The 22,190-nt window shown below is 42.3% G+C and overlaps 1 protein-coding gene and 1 long non-coding RNA gene across 18 annotated transcripts in view; one reads left to right on the plus strand and one right to left on the minus strand.

Annotated features, from left to right (window-relative positions):
• Positions 1-9,364: 9,364 nt before the first annotated feature.
• LOC132516972 (uncharacterized) lies at positions 9,365-11,844 on the minus strand. Of its 2 annotated transcripts, XR_009539547.1 has the most exons (4): positions 10,498-11,844; positions 10,190-10,420; positions 9,670-9,920; positions 9,365-9,498 (listed from the first exon to the last, which is right to left on the minus strand). It is a non-coding gene; the product is annotated as an uncharacterized LOC132516972 (long non-coding RNA). The 2 variants fall into 2 exon arrangements; XR_009539546.1 differs by having other exon boundaries at positions 10,190-11,844.
• PAM (peptidylglycine alpha-amidating monooxygenase) overlaps positions 11,770-22,190 on the plus strand; it is a 280,812-nt gene continuing 270,391 nt past the window's right edge. For 6 of the 16 annotated variants that reach the window (XM_060143337.1, XM_060143331.1, XM_060143348.1 and 3 more), the window contains exon 1: positions 11,775-11,916. The gene's annotated coding sequence lies outside the window, so the exon portion shown is untranslated. Of the gene's footprint in view, positions 11,917-22,190 lie in introns of all 16 variants that reach the window. The other 10 variants (XM_060143341.1, XM_060143340.1, XM_060143343.1 and 7 more) reach the window with 7 other exon arrangements.

Raw genomic sequence — 22,190 nt, forward strand, 5'->3', positions numbered from 1 at the left:
CATCTGTCAATCAAGAGTTAGTCTTTGAACACCACCACTGTTCAAGACCCTGTGTTCAGCTGAGTTTAAGACATGGTTCTTGATTTTGACGTTTATGCATAAAAAGACAGCTAACTATACGAAGCAATATGTGTTGAGCACCAAAAATTCTATGAGAGAAGAGGATCATAGTAAGCTAGGATGGTCTGGAGAGGCTTCCTAGACAGTTCTTGAAGGACAGAGAGCACTTAGCTCAGCAGGGTGGAGTGTTGAGGTCCTCTTTATAGAGGGCGGTGCCCAAGCAGACACTTGGAAACAGGCCAGAAGAATGAGTTTGGAAGATAGGAAGACCACCTGGATTAGAGCACAGGGTCCTGTCAGTGCCTGCTGACAGATGAAGAAGGAAAGGAAGGTTGAGATCAGAATGGAGAGTGCTGCATGCCAGATCTCTCTTGGTAAGTCAAAGATCCATAGAATCCTACAGTGAAGGGGACAGTGGTGATGATCAGGCCCAACTTACCAGGTAACCTTAGATTCCCTCTTTAAGCACCCATGACAAATTATCATCTAGCTTCTGCTTGAAGAATGATGCATAATTGATGGGCATATTGTTCTAAAAGCAAGCTCCTTACCCTGGTTTTTCTCTCTGTATACATCATGAATTCATATAATATGAACCCTCAAACTGTGTTTTAATGACTGAATAATCTACCTCAATAATAGCCAGGGAAAATTTCATAGAAAAGCAAGTGTTAAAGAGAAAACCACAGCCGAAAATGGCATCGCTTGTGCTAAAGCCCATGATACCAAACCTAGATTTAATACCTGACCTGACTGCAGTTTCAACCTTCCCTGGGAATGTAATCTTAGTCCACCAGTCTAGAATTTTCTGGTTAGCATTAGTGAGATAATCTGTCATGTGGGCCATCTCCTTCCCTGAAAAGTAGAAGAGGTAATCTGCATGACAGATCTTGCTTTTCCCCTAGGAGAAGGTGAGCTGGTCTGAAACAATTCTTTCTTTTCTTTTGCTAATAACTTCTTTGCCCCACCCTCCTTCTATAAAAACCTTCCATTTTGTACAGCTCCTCAGAGTGGCTTCCATTTACTGATACTAGATGGGAGGATGCCTGATTCATGAAGCATGAAATAAAGTCATTTGGATCTTCAAATTACATCAATGGGCTTTGAAGAATGGGTAGTACTTAGGAAGCAGAGAAGAAAGAGATGGATTCTGGGCAGGGAGTTTTAGTAGCAAAAGCTCAAAAGCAAAAAAGAACATGCATTACGGGGAAAAAAAACTACAAAGATCAGTAGCACAAAGAATTATCACTGAGAAGTCAAAACAGCCTTGAAAAGATGTCAAGAGTTTGGATTTGTTGATGTAGACATTAAGTTGCTATAGTAAAATTAGCATTTAGGATGTGAGGAAAACATGCTGATAGTAGCATTTTAGGTGGACCAGACTAACAGTAGTAGACAGGATAGACTGATTTAGAGAAGAACTGGAGGCAGAAACACCAGTTAAGAGTCTTAGAAAAGTAATACGGGTGAATTAGTGCAACCACTTTGCAAAACAATTTGGCACTACCTGGTACAGCTGCACAGACACATACTCCATGGCCCAGCAATTCTGCTCTTTGGTGCAGTCCCTAAAGAAACTCTTCACATATGCATTAGAAAACCTGGATATGAATGTGTGCTGCAGTATTATTTGTATCAGTAAAATCTTGGAAATCTCTCAAATATTCATTAAGAGTAGAATACATTGTAGCATATTCACACAGAGCAATGAAAATGAGTGAACTACAGTTCCATCAACATGTAAGAACCACCCAATCATAATGTTGACTGGAAAAAAGACAATTCACAAGCGAATGTTATATATAATCTTGTTAATTATATAATACACATTTAAATATATCAATATATTTATTTGTATATACATATATAAATTCTCTTGTAAAAATTGTATATATTACTTTGTTAATTATACATACACAGTTAAATATTTATTTATATATTTATGTGTGTATACATACATAAATTCTCTTGTGAATTGTTTTAATCGCATATTTCACTTTTACCAATTTCAAAGACATATAAAACAATTATATTTCTTTTAGGAATACATACAAACGTGGAAAACCTATAAGGAATGGTAATGGAATGACATAAAGTTCAGGATGTTGTTCACCTCTGGGGAAAGGGGGCGTGTATGACTGAGGAGGAGCCCACAGGACCTTTCTGAGGTTCTGGCGACATCCTACTTCTTAAACTGGGTGTGTATAGTGTTAGCCAAAAAATAATGCGGGAGGATGCAAATAAGAAAAGAGTTTATTTGGGGTCTTAAGAATTGCAATTCAGGAGACACAGATTCGGGTAACCCCGAAAGAGTGTTCTGGGGAAGCAAAAGAGTCAGGGGCTTAAAAAGACAAAAAGCCACGAGGTTGTTGCCTGGCAAGAATTGTGATTGACTGTGACTTGAGTCAGAAAATATTTAAAACAACTTAAAAAAATCACAAGTTGTTTCAGGATAGGAGTCTGATAAGTAGATAGACTGTCACCAGTTATTTTAGGGTAACAGTTCAATAAGTATCTTGAATTTCTGGCAGGTGTTCTGATGACTTCATCAGTCAGAAGGTCGGATTCCTTCCAGGCTGAGACATGCATAAGTCACACTTCCTTAATGACCTCCCAGTTCCACTTTACAGGGCTTGCTTAGCTATATTGACTCCATTTTGATTTTCTTTCACAACAGCTGAGTTTATTTCGTTATTATTTAGCGGTATAGGTCCATTTTATATGCACTTTAGTAGTTGCGATACATTTCACAAGTTGAAAAGTTGAAAACAAATAATAAGGACTTGATCAAGGGTGGCCATAGTAGGCATATAAGGAAGTACATGTGTGATGTGTAATTCATGACCCATTTGGGTAAAATTATAACAAGAGTTAATTTTCAACTAGCAATACTGGTGCAGAGGTTCTCCAAACATGAGCTGTGACATATTGACCTTCCATTCCACTCCTCTTCTGTCCCACCAACTCCATACCTGTAGTTGGTTCCCTAGATACAGATTTGCTTTTTTATGTTTCCAAAAATATTTATGGAAATTAAAGACTTATGCTATGTCTCCCAGTGATATTCTGATTTATATTAAGAAATATATATATTTGGTCATTCAGATGACCAAAAAATATTTCTCATATGTATTTGGTCCTTATCCTATATTTGGTTCCTGTTGCATAGCTCCCAAGCCCCTTGGAATTTCCTGAGTAATAAGAGCAATGGGAATATCTTTTGTTATAATATTTGGTCTCTTGTCCTCAGTTCCAGAAAATGCTTTCAGAGCCATAAAGTTGAAATGGGTGTCTTGTTGTTCATAACAAGCTCCTTTCTACCACAACTGGTTTTATGTTAATGAGGTGACTTTGGGAAAGTACCTAAGGATGGCAGCTGGTTGCCAGGGGAACCAACTTTCAGTACCACCCCTTGACTTTCAGGGAAGGGAGAGAGGTTAGAGGTTGAATCAATCACCTCATGGCCAATGAATTAATCAATCATGCTTATGTAATGAAGCCTCCGTAAAAACTCCCCAAAAGAGGGGGTTCAGAGAGCTGCCATGTGCCACCATACCGGGTTCTAAGCTCCAGAAGAACAGAAGCTCCTCGATGCATAGGCCTCGCCCTGTGTAACTCTTCATCTGTATCCTTTAATATCCTTTGTAACAAATCAGTCATCTAGAGAGTAAATGGGTTTTCTGAGTTCTGTGAGCCACTCAAGCAAACTAGTAGAACCCAAGAAGAGGGTTGTGGAAACCTCTGACTTACAGCCAGTCGGTCAGAAGTACAAGTAACAACCTGGACTTGCCATTGGCATCCTGAGTTGGAGGGGGTCCTGAGAACCTCCATTTGTAGCCAGTCAGTCAGAAGAACAAGTAACAACCTGGATTGTGAAGCCGGCTGTAGTGGAGGGCAGTTTTGTGAGGCTGAGCTCTTTACATGTGGAATCTGACAATATCTCTGGGTCGATAGTGTCAGAATTGCTGGTATCTGAGAAGTGCTTGCTGGTGTGGGGAAGACCACACACACACACACACACACACACACACACACACACACACATTGAAATTGGGGTCCAGGAACCTAGATTACTCCCTCTCTCCCTTCCTCCCTTTTTATTTCACTTTCTTCATCTGATATTCACTCTAACTAAATGTCAATCTCATGCAAGGTACCGGGAGTCAAAAGTGAATAGCCATGGGTCTAAGCTTCTATTCAAAATCTAGTGGGTGCATTGCTTTTCTATTGCTGATGTAACAAATTACCACAAACTCAGCACTTTGGAAAACACAAAATTTTTATCTTACAGTTCTGTAGGTCAGAAGTCCAAAGCAGGTCTCACTAGGCCAAAATGAAGGTGTTGGAGGACTGCGTTCCTTTTCGGAGGCTCTAGGAAAGCATCCATATTCTTGCACATTTAGATTGCCAGCAGACTTCAGTTTCTTGGGGTTGTAGAACTGAGGCCTTGTTTCCTTGCTGGCTGTTGGCCAGGAGTCATTCTCAACTTCTAGACCCACCTGCATTCCATGGATTCAAAGTCAGAAATGGCAGCTGAGTCATTTTCACGTCTCATCTCTCCTGCCTCTTCTTCCATCATTGAATCTTTCTGACCAACCTTCCTGCCTTCCTCATCCACTTTGAAGGACTCATATGATTAGATTGGGCCCACCCAGATAATCCAGAAAAATCTCCCCGTCTCAAAGTCCTTAACCTTAATCACATCTGCAAAGTCCCTTTTGCCAAATAAAGTAACATATTCACAGGCTCCAGGGATTAGGGTGTAAACATATTTGGAAGCCATTATTCTGCCTACCACAATGGATTTTTTTTAAATTATAAAATGAAAAACAAAGGCCACATACTTATTAATGTATAGTCATGGACCGGTGATTAATGAAGCAGCCATGGTAAGAAAGGACAAGAACTATCCTTTGAATGATTATATTTTTCTAAAATTTTCCCCCCCCGGGAAGACAGCAAGATGCAGAAAGTGAGGAACATAGCACAGTGCCTGACACATAACAAGCATTCAACAGATAGGCTATCTCTTGTAACCCAAATGTCCTCAATAATCAATTATCCCACCCTCAGATGCCGTCTCTTTAATGCTCAAACAATAATCCAATCCTCCACTTTGCTGGATTGATAGGAAGAACTGCCTTTTGCTATGTTCCCCTTCCCAGGCAATTCAAGGACCACTACATGTTCCACAAATCAGTCCTGGGATTCTTCCTTGCCTCTCCCTCTGCACTGTGACCCAGGGCTGCTCTGCAGGTCACACCGCCATAATTTCCCCACTGCTGCAGATCTGTCCCAGCGCTTACCTAAGCATTGACCCACACCTTTCCCTTCATTCTCTAAACCTCAGCAAAGCTAGGACACAGGGATGAGAAAATGGATACAATGCAGACAGGGAAACAAACTTGGATATTTGTTATGACTATTCACAGAGTCTACTTCCTGTACCCCTATACAATGACCCCCCACTGACCATTTCTGTCTGATTGCTCTGCTGCTGGGATCAATGTGGCTGCCACTGACCAGAGTACACTTTGACGGGTTCCTCCATACCTGCTTCAGGTATTCAAGCATTCAGTGTCTCAGGTGTCCTTTCGGGAGATTCAGGCCTTTATCTCAGGAGAGTATAAATGCCCACTGGAGCATCCACCCAGCACAGCACCCTCCTACAAAGGCAACAGCATAGTACCTGGCTTCTCAAGCATCAAGAAAATACTGACATTTAAAAAGTTATTTGTTGTAGCCATCAATATTTCAGAAACATAGAGGTCTAATCTCAAAGCATCTCCTTGTATTAAATTTTTGTATTTTTTTCATAAAATAATCTCATGTTAATTTTGAAAGAAATTTTCAGTCCCCTAGGCCAACCTCTCACTGTGTATTGGAAAAAATGAGACCCAGAGAGGAGAAATGATGTGCATGTCACATAACTCGTTAGCAACAAATGCACAATAATGAGAGTCAGGTATTCTGACTTCCTGTAGGCTACTTTGAAAAGCTTTTTTTTTTTTTCCAATACATGTTAAAAACAAAAATTTTCAACACCCTTATGTAGTCTTCTTCTGCTTCTAAATATGACTGGAAAATCTATGTCATTTTTTTATACATCTAGGGCTTTTTCTTATTGAAACCAAATCTCCAATGCCATCCCACTAAGAACTTAAATAGAGATGCAAATCTACAGCTGCAAAATGAAAATAAAATACAAATATGATGAGAAAGAAAACTGTGTAGCAAATGTACCTCATTTTCAGTTTTCAAGTCACTGAAAAGAAACAGAATGCTATGACAAAGGGTAGAGATTACGCCTTTCAAAAATAACATAACCATTTTTCTAACAATAAGTGTATTACGTACTTATTTTGGAAAGTCCAGAAAAGTATGATAGATTTTTTTCATATTCAACAAAATTGAGATCATACACTCAAATATCTTTGAAGAGTTTATCAGTCCTTCTAATTTCATCTACCTGTGCTAAAACTAAATATTTTTCACTTGAAAAATATGTGGGATTTCCACTTTTTATCAGAAATTAAATTAGTCCATCTGGCAAGAAATTAATTTCTTTTTTTCTTTTTGGCTTGTGGGATCTTAGTTCCCTGACCAGGGACTGGACCTGGGCTCTCAGCAGTGAGAGTTTGGAGTCCTAAACACTGGACTGCCAGGGAATTCCCTAACTTAATTTCTTATTAAAAAAAAAAAAATCAAAGTTTGTGGAGCACTGTTGGAGACAGTGATTTCCAGAAATTTCTAGTGATTCAGTGGCTATTGTAGCCCTTGTTTCTGCCATACCAGCTTCTCACTCTGCTAGTAACCTTTCCAAAAATGGCAGTGGAGAAAAGCAGTATTTACTCAGACTTTACTTGACCTTGTAATCTCTACTGTCCAGTCAAATACTATTAGCCTCTTCAGCTTCTCCAATAAATCCGTTTCCTATTAATTGATTTCCTTCTTATATCTTCCTATTCTACCTCCCCCCTCCTTAATCCCATCATACTAAATTGTGTATGGGGAAAGTTTTTATAGCTTACATTATAATATTATATATAAAACCTATCATGTATTCTCTTTGGGGTCAGATTTATTTTCAGTCTACAAGCATATTCAAAGTATTAACTACTTATGTGATACTGCTGGCAGCATTTTAACACTCTTTTCAGAATCAAATATTTGGTTCTTCATTAGTGCTGAATCTACATAAAATTGACGATCCTGGTTGTCTTTGTAGTTATTTTGTTTCTAAACCTTGGACTTTATAGAAATAATTAATTATAACATATGTCTGTTTTTTAACTGCTAAATTGGATAATGGTTTAATAGCTCAAGGGTATTACTTGTGGGAATTTAACACTTATAAGATTCATTTTCCCCAAAGTCTGTTTTTCTGCAGTGATCTATGGCTTTGATTTTAGTAACAAACCCACCAAAATGAGAGTAGGTCATGGACTTTCATTGTGAGTCAGACTTGCTATCTTAGCCAGAAAGCTAGGTAGAGAGAACATCATTTGGTAGGAAAAACTTACCATGCCAAAACAAATTAACAACTTTCTTAATTAAAAAAAAGTAAAATACTGCACCTAATAGGTAGATGAGCTCATATTAAATACCATATTAAACAAGTATGGTTGTATTTTTATTTGCAAGGTGTTTATACTCTACCAACTAAGCAATACTCTAGCTTAGTTGCTCCGCAGCATGTGGGATCTTCCCGGGCCAGGGATGGATCAAACCCTTGTCCCCTGTATTGGCAGGCAGATTCTTAACCACTGTGCCACCAGGGAATTCTCTCAAGTCTATTTTAAAGTGTCACAAGATAAAGTAATGTGAGGTATTCAAGAAGGCTCTGCGTACCTAATCTGGCAGAGCTTTCTGCAAAATATTTTGGTATTTTATTTATATGTGCATCACTCAGTGAAAGAAGGGAGACTGGGAGTTTGCCTGAGAAGAGAGAAAGTTTTCACACTGGCATTACATCAAGGGAGTTTGAGTTGGTCTAACTATCTCTTATTGCATTTTTCACATCTTGAGGTCTGTTTGATGCATAAATTTCTTAAAAGTCTAGACTCATTTAAATAATCTATGTACTTAGAATGCCATTTCTAGCCTCGTTCTTCTGCACACCCCAGAGCTGATCAGAGTGTGGTGATCCCTTTGTTTTCAAATGAGACTTCATGTTCACGTTCTACAGGGGTTAGTAGAGGAAGACAAGAAAATAGTCCCATAATATTTCTGTCAGTTAATGGGAAAAATGTTTCCTCCTGTATATATCATGATAGGTAATTGAATTAGTACACAAGTAGGAAGGGGTTTGCTATTTCATACTCCTATAGTTTTTTCTTAACACCATGAAATTAAAGACATGCCAGCATGGAGCTGTGTATTCCTGATCACTTTCAAATAAACACTGTAGTATATTATTTCTTTTATGTGCTTTTATAGCACATGCAATGCAAGATAATTGACTCCATGACAGATGTCTATATTTCAGAGGAAAATTTATTTGCGAAAGAAGAAACATATATTACTGATTTAACATGGGGCTATTCATTATGTGGCCCAGAAGGTGCTTACTGACGACTTGTAAATTGAAATTAATATTTTCTCTTGTCGTTCTGAATGTGCATAAGCAAATTTCACTGTTTGATATAACCAATTTGAAGCTTATTCTACTATTTGAATGTAACTGTCTGTTCTCAATAAAAGTTGGGAGCTCTTAGATATTACTTGAAGTGCTGTGTAATGAGGAAGGGTGCACTTTTATTTCTTTTCAGGGAAGTCTACAGGCCAGCACATTCCTCAAATTGCCCAGGCTAAGTTCTGTCCCCTCGACCCATCTTTACAATGAAATGACTACCAGAAAAGTCTAAAGATAAGGAGTACGAGAAAGAAAGATTCTCCATGGAGCTTCCTTTACTCTGTTACTTGTGCTCAAAATGCTCCTCTTTTCCAAGACAAAAACTAGTAGGCAACAGCATCTGAAGACTCTGACACTTTTGTGTGAGGTGGACTGGCTTGGAGAATTGGCAGTGTTAGGTGAACAAGGCTGCTGTGAAGGGAAACTGAGAAAACGGGAGGTTTATGGATGAATGTCCATCTGCACCTACTTTTAACACTGCCTGAGACCAATTCTGCTGCCTGTAAATGAACTCTCTCAATTTTTTCTTTTCTTTTTTTTTCCTACCAGAATTTTTCCCAGGGGAAACTGGGCTCTTTATCCCCATCAGCTGACTAGATACTTCTTGCAATAAGATTCTATCATGAATATAAAATTAAAATAACTAATAGATACAGAGGGATTACCATATTCAGAAAGGATGTAAGTTTAATGAGGTTTCATTTCAGAGACGATTTTTCTTCTAGTGAGAAGAGAAACAGAAACTTTATTCAGGCAGGTCTCTTCTAGCCTCTTGAACTTGCAAGGGCTTAGCCTCTTGTGCACTAGAGGAAATAAGGGAAGGAAAGGAGATTTTGCAATTAAATTGGAAGTAGTCTTTACAAAAGAAAAACTGGGACACTAAGGACTGGTTTTGTAATGACACTTCCAGAGTGCACAGCCAATCTCAGGTGAGGTGGAGTCCTGAGGCCAGGAGAAAGGAGTCTTCTCCTTACCTGTGAATGCAAAATGGTAGAGGTGGCTGGCGTCACTAAGTACATGCTAAGCTTGAGCCTTCAGTGGCTGGACTGCACACAGACTGGTTCTCCCTAAGGCTGTAATGTCTGACATCCAGGCTTGGCGGTGGCTTCCTCAGGCACATTGGCTGTCAGCGCAGCTGAAGCTGTCGCTGTGCCCACCAGGACCTTGAGGGTGTGAGAGAAGGCTGCCATCAGGTAACGTTGGATGTGTCATCCCAGCTGTTCTCCTACATTTTAAGGTAAAAATGTGGTCGCCCACTGAACAGGAAAATTATCTTGACATAAAAATGCACAGAATTGATCTTAAAAATAACGACCACCACAGCTATAGGACTCCTGTCCGTCCCCATTTCCTTCCCTTCCCACAAGGAGTGACTTCTTATTTAAGGGAGGGTCCCAACTGCTTGCTTTAGTTAATAATGCAGGCCAGGGGAGAGGAATAAGTGTCTTATGGGATGTCTAAACAAAAGAACAGCCCAACGAGCTGTAAACTGACTTAGCTCTGTTTCCTTGCATCTTGTCAGTGCCCATCATTTACAGGATGGATTTCTCATCACTGGCCAAGAGCTTGACGTCATCAGCCTTCTCTGGAATTTGGGAAGTGGGGCGGGTGAAGGCCTGCTCTGAGTCCTGAAGTTTATCCTTGACTCAATACGGCTCGCTGAGAATTCTTTTGGGAGGCGGTCCAGATTTTGCAATCTATCCACTACAGGCATCGGTGTTTTCCCTATAGAGAAATGGATTTTCTTTCCTGGGAGTTCCCCGATGGCTGGAGAGCTTTGCCTCCTTCATGCAGCCTCTCACCCTCTTAGTTGGTTCTCACTTTCCTTCCTCGCCTTCCACTGGCTTCTACCTCACCTTCTTCGAGATCCCTCCTCCAGGTCTGGTCTTCCTCCATCCCCCAACCCGAGGGCCCCAGAAGGAGAAAGTGCCTGGAAAGACCAGAGCTCACTGCGCTGGGGATCTGTGCCGGGAACCTGGATGGGAGAGGTTTGGGGAAAGGAGGATAGGACTTTGGAAGATGATAAGCGGCTGGTGCTGGGAAGGAAAAGGCACAGTGAACGCACTCTGCAGGTTACCTTCGGGGAGGTAAAGGCACTGGCAAACACCTGCCCTTGAATTAAAGGCGTATCAATTTGTGTGAGGTCAGTAATGCACAGCACCAAGCCACTTAGGTAGAAACCCTTCCGACTGGAACATCCCAGATCCCTGGCTTCCAGTTTTGTCCTGCTTCGGGGTGAGGCGGGGAGGGGGTTGATTTCTGGGTTCCCTGTCTGCAGTTTAGGGGAGAAGCGGTCAGAGTGTGCGCGTTGGGCGCACTGCGGGATGAAAAGGGTTTCGAAAAAAGAGATGTGCAGAGGTGGGAAACCAAGCTAGGAAAGGAGGTTCCCCGCGCCAGGCCTCGGGTGCGGGCACGGAAGCACTGCGAAAACCTGAGCGAGGTGGCCTGAATCCAGCGACCGGCAGGCGTGTGCATGTGAAAGAAATTGCACTTTTTCCACAGGTTCAACCCCGGTGCCCCGTCTGCCGGTTCTGCATACTTTCTTTGCCGGAGTCCCTAACCCTGGGCGGGAACAGGAGGGAGGGGTCCTCGATTCTCTCGGGAAAAGTCCTCCCAGCCCCGCGCTGGGCGGAGGGAGAGTCCGACATTTTCCTCGGCCTCTCTCCGGGCAGCCGGCGTGGCCACCTCGCAGGGCTGCTTTTAGGGACTCGGGAGGAGAAAAAGGAGACTTTCAGGCCGGGCCTTGACCCCCTTCCCAGGGCGAGAGTTCCAGCTCTTGGCCACCTCCTGCCCGCTCGTGAGTCCGAACACCCAGGACGGCGATCCCCGCAGGGAAAGCCTGGGACGCTGCGCGCGACCTGGAGCTGACTCTGCGGGGACCTCGTTCCCAACCCCCGCGGCCCGGGAGCGCGAGGGGGCAGGGGCGGAGCGGAGGCGTCGAGCACGGGGCGGGCTCGGGGGCGGCCAGGAATCGCGGAGCCGCCCCGGGGGAGGGACTGGGAGCTGTCCCCCGGAGCTGAGGGCGAGCGGCGGACACGCTTGGGCCCCGCGTGCGCCAGGAGGGAGCTCCTGCCTCCGTCGCGGCCGCCGCGTGCTCGGCCTGTCCCCGCCCAGGGGGCCGGAGCCTCCCAACTAACTCCGCCCGCCGCGCCCGCCGCGCCCGCCGCTCCGCCGTCCGCAGGCTCCCGCTTCCGACTCGGACTGTGCTCGCAGCCGCGCAGGTTGGTGCCGCCGCCGCCGCCGTGTCCGCTGCCGGCCGGCGGGCAGGGCAAGGGCTGGGGTGGGAGCGCTGAAGGGGGCTCGGGAAGTTGGGCAGATGCTGGGCGGGGACGGAGATCCTGGTGTCTCAGCTCCCTCCGCTTCCCCGCGCCCGAGGCGGTCGTTGGTTTCCTCCCAGGCTGCTGGGGTCGCGGGGATCCGGCGGCGCGGCCGGGGAGGATTTCGGGCACTGAGCCTTCCTCGCACTCCCCGAGCCCCTCCCTGACCACCCCTCAGCACCACCACAGCCGAGGCCAGTTGGTAAAGGGGTCACCCTCCCGTCCTCCTCACCTTCGCACTCCTCCTGGCGCCCTCACCCTGTGGGTAAAATTGTTCATTCGGCCTTTCTGCCCCCAACTTGGAGAACTCTCCGTGCCAGTGAGAAAGGCTCCCCGGTTCCCAGACCCGCCCCCGAGACTAGTTTCGGGTCGCAGCGGGGGCCGCCGCGAGGGTAGAGCTGGGCTGGAGCCGAGCAGCGACCCGAGGTGCCTGAGTATCGGCGAGTGCCGGGAAGCGCTGGCAATTCCCTCTCCTCTTCTCTCGAGTCCTGGCCCAGCTCGGCGGTCCTTCCTGCCGTGGAGTATAATACGCTGGGTGATCGCAGAGGCGGGATGGAAAGTAACCACTACTCGGATACTTGGAAAATAGGGATTTAAGCCTGCTCTCAGTCACATTCCTATTTGTGTGGCCTTGGTCGCGACCCTTTGGACACCCTATGTTCTGTTCTGTAAAACGCGGGTCTGCTTTGCCCGCCGCAGAGCGTCGTTGTGACGATCCAGTGGGATCACTTAGGTGTGTTACTTGATTTTGAGCCACTGGTCTCTGGTCTTATGAAGGTGCCTGATGGCAGGTCCTGTGTTCGTTCTAATCGTCAGAGTCCAGGTCCTTCAGCTGAGATGTAATTATGTCTCTAGGTGATTTGGCCAATAGCTTTATTAGGGTAAAAACTCGTGTTTCTGGATCTGATAATTAGTGTTCAGAATTGAAATCGTCTCTTCCCCACCCAACCCAATCAATGTACAAAGCTAGGACCTTACATATTTCTGTGGTCATAGGATTTAAAATAGCAGAAGATCGTTATTGGCACAAGTCTTTGGAAATAAGAACTGTGCTTGCTTCAGATGTTTGCCAATCTTGAAAACCTCTTTTCCATCTTAAGTGCAAATTTAAATTTGCTTTTAATTTAAACAGTTCAGGAAGTAGACTTTTATTTTAGTAAAGTAAGTTCAGATATTTAGCTCAAATTACTTGTGCCCTATCATTTGTAAATTTTCAGTTTAAAATCACAGGCACAAGAAGCATTGTTAGCACTACTCTTATCACTTTATGAAGAAAACAAGTAAATGGCCTAAGAAAGTCAGCTTTAGACTTGAAGTTAAATAGCTATGGCCTGTCTTTCATGAATTCATGATTTAATAGGCATTTCATGAGTTCCTGTATTGTGCAGTGCATTGTGCTATGTGCTTTTAAAGAGAGATATAGAATATGTTCCTTGCCCTAGAGGGACTTCCAATCTAACTTAGAGACTAATATTTTCATTTCATATTTTTATATAAACATCATGTATTCTAGCAACTACATATGGCAAATAAAATGATGTCAGGAATACATCACTGAAGGCCCTTTAAGATCACTGTTTGGTGAATATACTTAATAGATTGGAAAAAAATAAGTTTAGATAAGCCAGTGTTTTCTGAAATAAAACTTCAGGTGCTTCTACATCATCAAATGGGAGGCATACTTGGAAATAAAATGAATTCTGTATTTTTAGAATGAAAGCTCAGAAAAGCATCCATGTATGTAAGAAGTAGTAATCAAATGTTAAAAGCTATAGAAATTTCAATTCTAACTTTAGTCAGTAAGTCAATTTATGGTGTCCATATACAATTTTTTCTCAACTCCTTGAGAAAGGAAATTATACCATAATGCCTAGAAAAAATACAGAGATGGAATAAGCTGAAACTTGAACACTTAATGGCCTGGTGGGCCCTGGATTGATTCCGGAAATTTGGCTTAAAAAGTTACAAGATTCTTAGTGAGACTTTTTTTTTAAGAAAACCACTTAAAAAAGTTTGGCTTGGTGCAAAGAATGGGCAGGAATCCCACATGGAAAAGATTGACCAGACTAGGTTGTATTTGGTGTGACTCAGTGATTCTTTTCCTGCTTCTAGGAAGAATTTATCCATCTGCAGGGTATGTGTAGAATTTCATAGGCTTAACATACCACCAGTACTTGGCTTTGAGAGCTTGGATTCAACTCACACAGTGAGGCTAGTCAGGTTTCGGGACAGCCTGAGGGATATGAAGTTAACTTTACACTTGGCCTTATTGCTCAGTACATTTGTTTTCCTATTTGTGAAATGAGATTAAAGATTGTGTCACTGCTTGGAACTGTGTGGTTTGGTGTAATAGTCATGAATATCGAGCCAGAAAGCTTCTTGTGTGTGTAAGAACTTTCTTTTCCCCTTTAATTCCTTTAGCCAGTAAAAGCTAATTGTGAAAATCACATACAAATAGCTGAAAAGAAGGGCTCTGCATAAAGTTGGTAGTGGTGTCCTGTGCTCTCAAGTCTCGTGAGAGAAGTTTCCATCATTTTATCTCCTACAATTTACTGTACTGATGTAGAGAATAAGACCTTCATCTTATCCAAGGTTGAACAGCTAGTGGCAGGAGTAGAACTATAATTTCAATTGCCTGAAAATAGTTCTCTGGTTTCTCCTTACCCTGTGTGGTCTCTTATCATCCAGGGCACATTAAAAATCTCACATTTATAAATTGTGTATGGTTAAGAATTTTGGCTTTGGGTTCTGATGGGCATGGGTTGAGTCCTGCCAGGCATTTACCAGTCGTGTAACCCTGGGTAAGTTACTTAACCTCCTGAGTTCTCAGTTTCCTTATCTGCAGAGTGGGAATAAAGGAAGTACTTAGCTCAAAGGAGGGTTGTAAGGATTAAATGAACTAATTGATGTGAAGTGCTTAGCACATTGCCTGTTACTTAGTACATACCTGAAACTCAAATAGTTATTTCAGTTTTCTGAGGGGAGGGGGATGACAATGCAAAGGTCCAAAGTTTTAAAATAAATAAGTGCATAAAAATATAAATACAGCACCACTCTCAGTATTTTGAATTAGCCATTCCCAGTGGCTTTGTTAATTTTTTTAACAAGTGTTTATTGAGCTCCTACTGTGTTGGGCCTTTTCCTAGGCAGTGGCATACAGTGGGATACAAGACGGTCGTAGTCACTCTCTTACGGTCTAAAAGTCTGGGGAGGGATATAGATTTGTAAACACAAATTTATAATCTTATGTGATTTGTGTGTGGAGTAATGCAGTGAACCACAGAAGGTAGGATGGGATGGTGTCATACAGTGCGTCACATCCTAACTGGGGTTGGTGGTGGTCAGGGAAGACCTCCCATGAATACACTAAGAATGAGTGATAGTTAGCAACTGAAGAAGTTGGAGGACTGAAGAGTGTTCCAGACGAAGGGGAACAGAGCATGATGTTTAGAATGGAACTAAGGTAGATAATGTAAAAGAATAAATAAGTGAGAGCTGGAGAGAGAGGTGTGGCAACTAGAGAACCCAGGCTTTGTCTAAAGGGAACAGTAGATACTCAGCTCCACCCAAGTGTTGTCAGGTTGGAATGCAGGCCAAGTGCTGCCAGATGCCCTGATTTTTTTTAAGAGGAGCTTAAAATTCATATTTCATAAATGTGAAATGGCCCAAATGTTTTTAAAACTATTGTGTGGGCCAAAAACCAGATGCATTTTGTAGTTGGTATTCAACCCAGGGCCAGTACTTTATGACCTGTATTTTAGGAAATGAAAGAAGTTTAGTGTGGCTATAGGAATGCATCTTAGAAGAAGAGGTAAGGCTCTGCCCACAGGTAGGGGCAGAGCCACATCATTCAGGGCCTTGTGGCACTTGCCAAGGAGGGTTGGCTTGATCCTAAGAGCAACGGATGACATCAAAGACTGAAACAAGAGTGGCATACTTAGATTTGTGTTTACAAGGTATTGATACATTCTGGCTACTGTATGGAAAATGCCTGGGAAGAGGCTATAGTGATAACCATTTAGGAAGCTATTGCAATGGTCCTAGCAAGAAATAAATATGTCTGGAAACAGGGTATTCAGGCAGGTTGGAGAGAGATGGGTAGATTTCAGACATGTGTATGAACTTCCACTGTTGGGAGATAATTCTCCATTAGTCACTCATGTTTCTGCACGTCTTGTGAGCAGAGGTACTGACTGTTTTCATTCCAGACTATCTTTTCAAGGACTTTTATATAGCAGATAGCTATGGAAGATAGAGGTAGCCTTTCTCTATTGAGCAAAGGGCAGGTAGGTTTACTGTCAATTGTAAAAGATTTGGTACTCTAAGCTCAGGGGCCCACTTCTCTAATGCCAGTCATTTAGTGTGTAGGTATGCTATGCTAATACTTCTGCTACTGCTTTTTCTGTGAGTAATGTAATCCTCTGTCTCTGACCTAGGAATCTCATTCCTTGTGCCAGCATCCATGAAGCTGTGGTGTGCTTATTTGTTAGCACTAGCCACCAGTTTAGCCACTAGCCACATTGTTTAGATTTGTTTCAATTAATTAAGATAAAAAATGTTACTTCCTCAGTCACACTAGCCACATTTCAAATGCTTAATAGCCACATGTGGCAGGTGGCTACTATAGTGGGTAGAGCAGACACAGAAATTTCCATCATCGCAGAAAGTTCTGTTGGATGTTGTTGGTTTAAAGCTTCAGATTTTTTGTCTTCTTGGATGAGTAGAGGCAGAAGTTGTTGATTATGACAGCATACAAATGATGCTTGTTTTTGTGTTAGGTTCATCGGGGTTTTTTCATACAAAGGAAATATTTCAGTTTGAATAGTTAGTACAGTATTTAGTTCACACCTGCTGGGGAAAAAAAAAGTAGAGAATTATCTGCAATGTCAACTTGGAGACTGGAGCCATGTGGCAGCGTAAGTTCTCCAGATATATGGCATTCTTCAAAATCATGTGGGACCGTGAGATAGGGATCTATGCTAAAAGGAGCTTGAACTTCTGAGCACTGTCTTCAGCTTCATCTACTAGCCATGCTTAACATAGAAGGACAAGATAGGCACATTTGCAGCGAGGTTCTGCAACACAGCCAGTCCAAAAGCACCCAGGCAGCGCCTGCTGCAACCCAGCTGTGCTGCCTGCACTCACATAAAGGATGGAGGACAGGAACAAGATTTCCACATGGCTCTTGCTCAGGGAGTTTAAGAGGATGGCCTCAAGAAAAGAAGGAACTGGAGTCAAAAGAAAAACCAAAAAACAAACTCCAAACCCAGCAAAACACAGTAGTACTGTAAAGCACAACCTGAAGTGGCACAGCAGAGATGGGGGAGGATGCCAAGAAACAATAAAAGCAGTAGATCCCTGCTTCCCTTTCCGTTGGGGGAAGCTCATTTTGAGGAGGGCATGGACCACAAGTACTGGAAAGTGAAAGCACAGTGTTCTTTCTGTCATTCTGTATTTCTGTCAGCCCAGCCAACAGCTGCTGCAGCCACAAAGGACAGTTTTTATACCTGCATTGAGTGTGCAGTTGACTGCTAGTCCTGTCATTACAACATAAGCAAAACAAAGGACAGTGGTAGAAATGTTAAACAATAAACACAGAGGCCCTTATAGAAGAATCATACTACTACCTGCTATTTCCATGGGTAAAAATGCCTTTTCAGAAATTTCAGATATTACAAATTTCATTTACCTGTGCTGGAAGAAATTTGCTTCAAAATAGTACCTATTTGTAGTGTGGTAAAATTTTACTTATATGAAGACTAATTCATATTTTTAAAAATCTAAGTTTTAGAATATTTTAAAGATTGAACTTATTAGTTTTAAGTGCTTACATACATAACCCAAAACCTGCTAAGCCTGTTACCTTGTAGAACTGTTTTGAAGAAAGTTTTTGTAAAGAGATATGTTAATTTTGAAGTAGAATGATGATTGTTTGCATGTAATTGGAGGCTTTTATTAGAGTGTTTAAAGAAAACTTATGTGGGTTATACATTTACCTCCTTTTTAAAAAAATTTATTTTATTATTTATCTTTGGTTGCATTGGGTCTTCCTTGCTGTGTGCGGGCTTTCTCTAGTTGCGGCGAGCGGGGCTACTCTTCGTTGCGGTGCGTGGGCTTCTCACTACGGTGGCTTCTCTTGTTGTGGAGCACAGGCTGTAGGTGCGTGGGCTTCAGTAGTTGTGGCACGCAGGCTCAGTAGTTCTGGCTCACGGGTTCTAGAGCACAGGCTCAGTAGTTGTGGTGCACGGGCTTAGTTGCCCCACGGCATGTGGGATCTTCCCAGACCAGGGCTCGAACCTGTGTCCTCTGCATTGGCAGGCGGATTCTTAACCACTGCGCCACCAGGGAAGCCCACGTTTACCTCTTGTTAACGATACTAATTGCATCAACAAACCCTTATTTTCACAGATAATCCTTCTCAAGTTTCAGTAACTTTTGGGAGAGCCAAGGTCAGGTGCTATTAGGGTTTGTACCAATGTAGAGTCCCTTACATAAATGTCTCAGTCAGTGAGGTTTTACTCCATTTAGTGTTTTAATGCTATTATACTTTGCTAAATGTCTTATTTTTTATTTTATTTATTTATTTATTTATTTATTTATTTATTTTGCGGTACGTGGGCCTCTCACTGTTGTGGCCCCTCCCGTTGCGCAGGCTCAGCGGCCATGGGTCACGGGCCTAGCCGCTCCGCGGCGTGTGGGATCTTCCCGGACCGGGGCACGAAGCTGTGTCCCCTGCATCGGCAAGCCGACTCTCAACCCTGCGCCACCAGGGAAGCCCTAAATGTCTTATTTTTTAAATTGTGAATTAAAAATATCTTATTTCTGTAGGGATGGAAAAGCTTGGTTGTCCCCCGTACATTCTCCCCTCTTCGTCTTCCTAAATGTGGTAACATCAGTTGTTCACTGTGCTTTCATTTTTCTCTTTCTGTTTGGTTTGCCACAGTTCCTAACTTGTGCTTCAGGCTTGCATTTCCTGTGCCTCCCTTCTCTTCATGCAGACAGCATGAAATTAGAAATAATCATTGTCAGTTGTATTTCTGAAGATCAGAATTTCACCAGTTTCATGCTGTCCCTTCTCAGACCGGGTGTGGTAAATCATCTTTCGAAAACTGGCTCCAGTAAAACTGGAGTGTGCAGTTGAAACAAACGCAGGAGACTTGCTGTTTATTGCATGAGTCACTTATGGGTTCAAATGAAAGGAAATGACAGATTGCTTTTCATGTCCGTCATTATTACGTCTTATTTTAAAATAGGCCTGAAATAAGGAAATAAAAATAAACTGATAAGCTCTTTTCCCCAGAGAATTTAGAAGTGTTAGGTGATTAAAACAGTAACACTGAGGGTCACAAATTAGGCCTTGTCCTTTAACCCGTGATTTCCTGTGGTGCTGAGAACTTTTTAGGGTGTACATTTCTCAACTTGCACATGAGTGAGTTTAATCAGGAGCAAAGTAGGTTCTTTCTATTATAAGCCATTTCCTCCATGGCCCTTGCCTCACTTAGCTATTACTGTATGCCTAATCGACCACAGTGAAATGTCTTTTAGGGGACTAAGGACTCTGGGGAAAATTTTTATAAAGGAAAATGCCCAGAAGGAAACTTTGAATGGTTTCTTTGCATAGTTAAATGTTTCCAGAGAGACTGATGAGTCAAGGAGTTGTTAATAGGATATGTAAATGTAACCTTTCACCTAGTTACTGTCATTACCTAAATCATAACTATGTCGTTTTAGCAAATTGTTTGAACTGGTTCTAGTTCCTTAATGAAACAGATTGTCTTGTTCCTATTCTTTTCCAGTCTACAGTCACTGCCATTTCAAAGTTTGCATTGCCCTAGGCTTTCCCTCTCTCCTGTTTTTAACAGCAGCTTGTCATCCTATTACAGATTTTCACCAATATCTTTGTCTTTGTCTTTACTTCAGTATTTGTGGAACGTTTTTATATCTGTGTATTTGATACTGACTTCTAGCTTTTTGGTTCCTAATAGGGTACCTTCTTTCGCTTATTCAACAAATATTTATTCAGTGCCAAGCCATATTCTAAGCACTATTCTTGACCCTAGAAATTTGAGAGTGAGCAAAACATTCATGGTCTGTGCTATCATGGAGTGAAGAGTCCAAGATAAAGACAATCATTAATCAGTTTTTTAAAAAGCACAGCAATTAACAATTACATAGTTACAAACAGAGATAAATGCTCTGAATAGAGCAATACTTTTGTGGGCTTGTATAACAGCAACCCAGGGAAGTGACACTTGCTTGATAGCAGAAGCATGAGTAGGAGAATGTGAGAGAGGGTGGGAGGAAGGGCGTTCCCCACAGCAGAGGGAAGTTTGTGCAGAGGCCCTGCAACAGAAGGGAGCAGAGTGAGATCAAGTAACTGAGGAGAATTCGGGGGAGAATGGAATGAGATGAGGCTGGACACCTAGGCGGGGGCCAGTCAAGAATTTTTTCTTTATCCTAAGGACTGTGTTTTTAGTGGGGGCTGGTGACCCCATGAGATTTGTGTGTGGGTAAGATCATCTGTAGGGGAATGAATTGGAGAGGGGCCCAGGTTGGCAGTGGGGAGATGTTAGGCGGCTTCTGCATTAATCCAAGTAGAATGACAGGATGTACTAAGCCTGTTGTGTATACTGGAAAGTGGCAGTGAAAATAGATTAAAAAGTGTTTTAGGGGATAACATCAATTATACTTGGGAATAAGATGGGATTATTTTTTATTCATTCAACAAATATATAGTGAGTTTTAAACTTTATGCCAAACTCTGTGCCAAGCTCTGGGAATATAGCTATGACCAAGATATACAAGATCCCTGTACCAACGGAGTTTACATATTAATAAGAATGACAGCTAATAGGAAATAAAAAATAAATATAATTTCAGATAATAAGTCCTATAAAGAAAAATGAAGCTGTACAAGGGAATGGAGAATGACAGGAGAGTCCTCATATAGGGTGGTCAAGAAAGACGTTTTTGAAGAGGTGGCATTTCAGCAAAGACCCAAATGAAGTGGGGGAGCTAACCATGCAAAAAATCGTCTACCATGCAGAGGGAACAATAAGTACAAGGGCTTGAGTTTGGAAGAGGGACCCCTCACCTTCCAAGAATACCAAGGAGGTCAATATGTATAGAAATACGGGAGGAGGGAAGAAAGATGTCGAGGATGCCTTGCCAATACTTGAAACTTAAAACATCTTAATAGGCTCATTATATTCTCTTCAGTCATAAGCCACACAATCCCAGGTTGCTTGGCCCCTAACCTGTTTTTAACACTGCTATTGGAACAGCTTCCTCTTCACACCTTGCTAAAAACCTGATGGTGATATTTGCATGTCCTTCCTGTCAATGATGACTCTTCAGTCAGCTCAGTGGGAGGGCTCCTCTCCTGCTTTAAGCCCACTTCCCATTACAACCCTCTCTGGACTTCTCAATTAGGCAGTTGAAGGCCGTCCTCCAGTGTTTGTTTAGACCTTCCACATAATTTATTGTTTTTCTCCTTGGTGTTACATTTATTCACCATGATGCCTCTTTCCTTCCTATTAGTCTGTTTCCATCTCTTCCTTCAAGACCAGGTTCACAAGTGAAGTGTTACCTTTTCTACTAGTTTCTTTTGATTTATTCCACCTTACCTGGATCACTGAGCCCCTCAGCCTACTCAGTCTGTGTGATGTCATTTTTTTCTTCCTTCCTTGTGTCACTTGAAAATGCACTGCTTAAAAGTGCCACCATTGTTCCAGATTAAGTTATTTATGATCATATTCTTTCTTCCTAGAAAAAAATTGGCACTACTACCAGCTCTGCTATGTGTATATGTGACATTGGCCAGAGCATTCACCTGACAGAGGTTCAGTTTCCCTGTCCACTCCCCTGTTTCTTCCCCAGTGTGGTTGTAAGGAGCAAATGAAGTAAAACATGGAAAATGTGTTTTAAATAGATGCAAGACATTTTTTAATATTTTTGATGGGCATATTTCGTATCCTCATCTAAATTGCAGGTTTTTCACACCAGTTCCCACCAGCGTGGAATTATGTGTGCTGCAGGAGTTCTGTGAGGTGTCTCGAGCTTCCATCCACATTCTGCAAGCTGGGGACAACTCAATCCATGGCATGTGTATTAGTCTCCTAGGGCTGCTGTAAGAAAATGCCACAAACTAGGTGGCTTAAACAACAGAAGTTTATTGT

Source organism: Lagenorhynchus albirostris, chromosome 3, assembly GCF_949774975.1.
Source record: "Lagenorhynchus albirostris chromosome 3, mLagAlb1.1, whole genome shotgun sequence".
In the NCBI taxonomy this organism is placed as follows: Eukaryota; Metazoa; Chordata; class Mammalia; order Artiodactyla; family Delphinidae; genus Lagenorhynchus; species Lagenorhynchus albirostris.